The 6,183-nt window shown below is 43.3% G+C and overlaps 1 long non-coding RNA gene across 9 annotated transcripts; it reads left to right on the plus strand.

Annotated features, from left to right (window-relative positions):
• The first annotated feature begins 859 nt into the window (after positions 1-859).
• Positions 860-5,834, plus strand: LOC136502037 (uncharacterized). 9 transcript variants are annotated; one of them, XR_010770409.1, is made up of 8 exons: positions 860-2,514; positions 2,595-2,752; positions 3,212-3,308; positions 3,390-3,547; positions 4,007-4,103; positions 4,184-4,341; positions 4,789-4,888; positions 5,446-5,834. It is a non-coding gene; the product is annotated as an uncharacterized lncRNA (long non-coding RNA). The 9 variants fall into 9 exon arrangements; XR_010770410.1 differs by lacking the exon at positions 4,007-4,103 and having other exon boundaries at positions 860-2,058; positions 2,169-2,514; XR_010770412.1 differs by lacking the exon at positions 4,007-4,103 and having other exon boundaries at positions 860-2,058; positions 2,179-2,514.
• The last annotated feature ends 349 nt before the right edge of the window (positions 5,835-6,183 follow it).

Genomic DNA, 6,183 nt, shown 5'->3' on the forward strand with positions numbered 1-6,183 from the left:
TAGCAAACATATTTTCTTACAAATGTTTTAGTTATTTGATTTGTCCGTAGCGTTAGCATGGGCATTTCTTTTGATATCCACGTGTGAGTCGCGTTGTGAGCATGTCCACTATGATTGTTTAATGTGTGTTACCTACCTGTCGCCGTAGCGTTAGCACGGGCAATATACTAGTCACTTAGAGGGTCTCTCCTTGCCGATTCATATTTGAATCCCTGTAGGCTTTCTATATATGATCATTTTTTTCCTTACTGCCTCCTCTTTGCCCTCATCCTCCCAAAATCCTTCTTGTTACAAAATCAAGGTTGGGCGCGGGGGAGAGAGCAGGCCCCGTGCCCAAAACCCTTGATGCCCTAACTTGACGACTCATGTTCATCTTCTTCGACATGTTTGAGGTGTGGAATGAGTGTGTGCAAAAAAGAATATTTGCAACGATAATCTCTAATATTGAGATGGGCAAAATTTAGTTATCACCGAGATTTCAATTTTACAAGTCCATCTACATGCATGAAAAGCGTGATATTCCCTTGTATCAACTTTACTATGTGCTATTTCTTGATTCAAATATTGTAGAGATAACTTATGCAATTTTCTTGAAAAAACAAGCTATTTTGAAATTTTGACTGAAACTTTTTCTAAAAAATCGGGTAAAACTGTTTATCTGTGATTTTTGTTTTTTTTCCTATCGATCAAGTGAACCTTGACAGTCTGTCCAGCGTCTGGCCGCGCAAACTAGCAAATCTTTCCTACCTGACGAATCTCCTACAACTAAAAAAACAAAAGTAAGACTATTTTTTCGTTCGACTTTTTTTTTTGTTGGGTCGCTCCTCCTTTCCGTTCCTATGATACTGCATCATGCGCTCCACTCCATCCTCCCCCCGCCGCTAGCCCCACATGCCCGCAGCCTCCTCTCCGCTCGAGCGACAGAAGCCGCGCCCTCTCAATTTTCGCCGCCGCCACATGCCTCAGCGACCTCCCTAGCTCTGCCAGCCACCTCTGGCTCGCCGGCGATGGCCGGATCTGGGTCAGGCCTCCCCTTGCGATACCGCACGTAACCTTGCTCTGCGCCATCGCCGCACGCGCCCCCTACACCCGTCTCCCTTCCAAACATCGATGGCTGCTGCGAGCGATCCGCGGCGGCAGCACCCATCCCCCTCCTCCTCAAATCGCTAAAACGCCGCAATCACCGCCCCCCACCCACCGTGCGATCCGCTAGATCCCACGGGCCGCCGCGGCGCGTGCCGCTCCCCATCCCCATCCCCGCACCACTGTCGCCCTCGCCCCTCGCGCGGCCAGCATCCGCGTCTGCTCCCACGAAGGCCACGCCGCCGGGATCCACGACGACCGCACCGCCGGGGTCGGAAGCAGAGGAGGAGCTAATCGGGCGAGTGGAGGAACTGGAGGCGGCAGCAACGTAGCTGCTCGGTGAGAAGGAGCCTCGGAGGACACGGCGAGGCAGTGGAGGAGCTGATCTGGCGGGTGGAGGAGCTAGAGGTGGCGGCGGCATAACTGCTCGGGGAGGAGGTCCCGAAGGACACGGCGAGGCGATGGAGGAGCTAATCTGGCGGGTGGAGGAGCTGGAGGCGGCGGCAGCGCAGCTACTCGAGGAGAAGGAGGACACAAAGCGCGGGGGCTACGGTAGGAGCTCGACGCCGAACGGGCCTTCGCGGAGACGGCGTCCAGAGAGGCCATGCTCATGATTCAGCGCCTGCAGCGGGAGATGGCCGCAATGCAGATGGAGGCCCGTCAGTCTATGCCGAGGGCTGCACCGACAAGAAGCGCGAGGTCCATGTGGACCTCACCACCTCTTACCACTCCTGTCTCCTGTCCCACGGCATCGACCCGGGCTCAGGACTCCTTCACCGATGAGGATGAGAAATTGTAGGAGGAGGTGGGTGCCGAAGAGGTGGATGCCGATCGACATGATCGCGCTGGAGGTGGAGCCGACCGCAAATAGAGCAGTGGCATATGGAGGTGAAATCCACTGTAGTTGAGCGGAGAGCCATTGTGAAGAAAGCAGTAGTCCATGTGAGCAGTTTTTCAGTACTCAAGATTTGCAAGGTATACATTTGCTAAACATATTGGTCATTGTTATAGAGCTATTTTCTTTCTATGTAGCATTAACTTTGTTAGTTAAAGGTGCTAAGTTGGGCACATTTGGATTATTCAAGCACATTGCAGGGATTCACTTGGTAGGAAGATTTTCCTCATGTCTTTGATAAAATGGAATGTTGAAACTCTTTGCTGAACGGGAGGGGGGAGAAGATTGTATTTTTGTTCACAGGATACTTCTTAGATTTCGACAGGTGGCTTTATTTGTTTCCTTAAATGCTAGCATCAGCATATGTTGCGTGGTACATTAGCACCTTCATGTTGGGGTTGCATATCATAAATACTAAACTTTGTTTTCGTGAAGTCAGAGCTTGAAACAGTGAAGCGCAGGTTGCTTGATCAATGTGGCATGCAGGTTGTTTGATGTGAAATCAATTTATTATATACCATGAGAAATAACTAGAGGTACCTCTATGATGTATGTAATTTGTAGATCAACTATTAGCCTATTCTTATGTGTTAATTGTCTCCTCTGTTAATTACAGGTCAAACCTAGGCCACCAAGGTTACAAGTTGAGATATATGCTTCAAATGATTTCTACAGTCTTCCAGTGATACCAATTTGCACGCGATCAACGACGTGCCACGCTGCCAATCATCGATGATAGAGGGCACCATGAATAGATAAGGACATGAGGCAAAGGTGACACCATCATTGTCAATGTTTCTTCAGTTTTCCAGTTGTTGCAATTTGTCATTTTTTCCCTGAACTTTTTGCGTCTTTTAGTGTTTTATTCAGTCGTTTTGTGTTTCATTATTTGATTTGGTCTTTTAGACTTTTAGCGAATGATTCAAACTATTGCAAGGGTCAGTTCAATCTTAGAAAACTATTTGGTTCATTCTTTTAGTCTGAAAGTGCATGAAAAGGCACTATTCTGCATTATTTCCAAAGGCTGTTGCATGTTCGGTAACATCCCTGTCTCAGTCTCACTTATTTATTCAGTTTGTTGTAAGCAAAAGTCCAAGTTTGTTGCCTCTTAGATTCAGTATTTTGGTGACCTGCATGGATCTTAGAAGTCATGTTCTTCATGGATTGATAGTAGGTACAACCGTATCAATGGTTGCATATCATAAATACTGAACTTTGTTTTCGTGAAGTCAGAGCTTGAAACAGTGAAGCGCAGATTGCTTGATCAATGTGGCATGCAGGTTGTTTGATGTGAAATCAATTTATTATATACCATGAGAAATAACTAGAGGTACCTCTATGATGTATGTAATTTGTAGATCAACTATTAGTCCTATTCTTATGTGTTAATTGTCTCCTCTGTTAATTACAGGTCAAACCTAGGCCACCAAGGTTACAAGTTGAGATATATGCTTCAAATGGTTTCTACGGTCTTCCAGTGATACCAGTTTGCACGCGATCAACGCCGTGCCACGCTGCCAATCATCGATGATAGAGGGCACCATGAATAGATAAGGACATGAGGCAAAGGTGACACCATCATTGTCAATGTTTCTTCAGTTTTCCAGTTGTTGCAATTTGTCATTTTTTCCCTGAACTTTTTGCGTCTTTCAGTGTTTTATTCAGTCGTTTTGTGTTTCATTATTTGATTTGGTCTTTTAGACTTTTAGCGAATGATTCAAACTATTGCAAGGGCCAGTTCAATCTTAGAAAACTATTTGGTTCATTCTTTAGTCTGAAAGTGCATGAAAAGGCACTATTCTGCATTATTTCCAAAGGTTGTTGCATGTTCGGCAACATCCCTGTCTCAATCTCACTTATTTATTCAGTTTGTTGTAAGCAAAAGTCCAAGTCTGTTGCCTCTTAGATTCAGTATTTTTGGTGACCTGCATGGATCTTAGAAGTCATGTTCTTCATGGATTGATAGTAGGTACAACCGTATCAATGGTTGCATATCATAAATACTGAACTTTGTTTTCGTGAAGTCAGAGCTTGAAACAGTGAAGCGTAGGTTGCTTGATCAATGTGGCATGCAGGTTGTTTGATGTGAAATCAATTTATTATATACCATGAGAAATAACTAGAGGTACCTCTATGATGTATGTAATTTGTAGATCAACTATTAGCCTATTCTTATGTGTTAATTGTCTCCTCTGTTAATTACAGGTCAAACCTAGGCCACCAAGGTTACAAGTTGAGATATATGCTTCAAATGGTTTCTATAGTCTTCCAGTGATACCAATTTGCACGCGATCAACGCCGTGCCACGCTACCAATCATCGATGATAGAGGGCACCATGAACAGATAAGGACATGAGGCAAAGGTGACACCATCATTGTCAATGTTTCTTCAGTTTTCCAGTTGTTGCAATTTGTCATTTTTTTCCCTGAAGTTTTTGCGTCTTTCAGTGTTTTATTCAGTCGTTTTGTGTTTCATTGTTTGATTTGGTCTTTTAGACTTTTAGCGAATGATTCAAACTATTGCAAGGGCCAGTTCAATCTCATAAAACTATTTGGCTCATTCTTTTAGTCTAAAAGTGCATGAAAATGCACTATTCTACATTATTTCCTAAGGTTGTTGCATGTTCGGCAACATCCATGTCTCAGTCTCACTTATTTATTCAGTTTGTTGTAAGCAAAAGTCCAAATCTGTTGCCTCTTAGATTCAGTATTTTTGGCGACCTGCATGGATCTTAAAAGTCATGTTCTTCCTGGATTGACAGTAGGTACAACTGTATCAATTTCAGTTGTTGACACATATGGTTTGGTAGGATATGGTCTTGAAAATGGCAAGGGCAAGGGCAAGGTGATTGTATTGGTCTTGGAAATCTCATGTCTTCCATTTTCGGCCTTGCACCATGACTACAAAAGGTTCGCATTTTAGAGTGTTCCTATAACAGCTTGATGCATTGTTGTGTGTTGCTTAAGTTCTAGATGTGTGAATACAGCTCATGCATTAATACTATCATCCTGTTCGATTCATGAATAGATTTTTGGCCCTGGATTCTCACGATGCAAAAAAAACTCCTTGGCACATTTGTTGCTGCTCTGTACATTGCATACACTTGATGCATCTTTAGATCATGTAGAGAGTGCTTGGATCAAGTAGCAATGTTCAGTTGAGAATGAGAACTAAAATGTCCATCGATCATGATAGCCGGATTGATTGCCCATGCTTGAGATTTTAGGCACTGAGCCGCTCGTAACTGTACAGTGAATCTGGTGACTGTAATGAGAGAAGCTAATGTAATGTTGGCATTCATATGGATGTGAGTGTATTTCACAAGCTTAAAAGATTCAGTCATTAATGCACTTTCTTTTTACGTGAGTTTTGAGTACTTAAGAGAATTACCGGTGCTAAGATTCATCTATATTTTTCTTATTTTTGTTAATCTAAATTTGGAACTTCCAATTTTTGTTGTTGGTAGCAACGTACCAGCTGGGTGGCTGCTGGTGGTGGTGTTGGAACTTGGAAGTGACGAGAGCAGCTGGATTAGGTGGAGGTAGGAGCAGCATTGAATTGGATAATTCAGTCGAGATGTGATTTTGGGAAGAGGAGAGGGGTGTCATTGTATTATGTTATTATACTCCTAAAATCGTTTCCTTTCGGTTCCCGAGGAAGCAAAATTGTGCTGTGTGGGTAGAAAAGATTCTACCATTATCAAGCAACTTCTGTGCCGCCTTATGATTTCACTCACACATAAGTTTATAATAGGATAATATTGTTTAGATTGATGTAACGGTGCTAAATCCTTTATCCTGTTTGGCCAGGTCGGCTGGGCTATAATTGAAATATTAAGTCACGTTTGCTAGCAATCGCACTGTTTGCTTGAGTTTATCAGCCAAGATCACCCTATTTTGCAGCCATGGAAAAGTGTTTTTCTCTCGCAACAAATCAGCCGCAGCCGCAAATAATTCCCGCCGAACAGAGCCAAATATATTTATCTATACTCAGTGGAATTATCAATTTCAATTTTTTTTTGCATGTCATAATATTTTATATATGTTCAAACAATGTGGATGTATGTCATGAAATTCTATGTAAACCCGTAGCAACGCACGGGCACTCATGTTGGTCCTTTGGGCTACATCTTTCGTTTATGTGCCGACTATTTTGTGGTTCTATCTTCACAAAGTATGGCTAATGCATCACCGAGAGAGCTATG

Source organism: Miscanthus floridulus, chromosome 13 (genome assembly GCF_019320115.1).
Source record: "Miscanthus floridulus cultivar M001 chromosome 13, ASM1932011v1, whole genome shotgun sequence".
NCBI classification, from domain to species: domain Eukaryota; kingdom Viridiplantae; phylum Streptophyta; class Magnoliopsida; order Poales; family Poaceae; genus Miscanthus; species Miscanthus floridulus.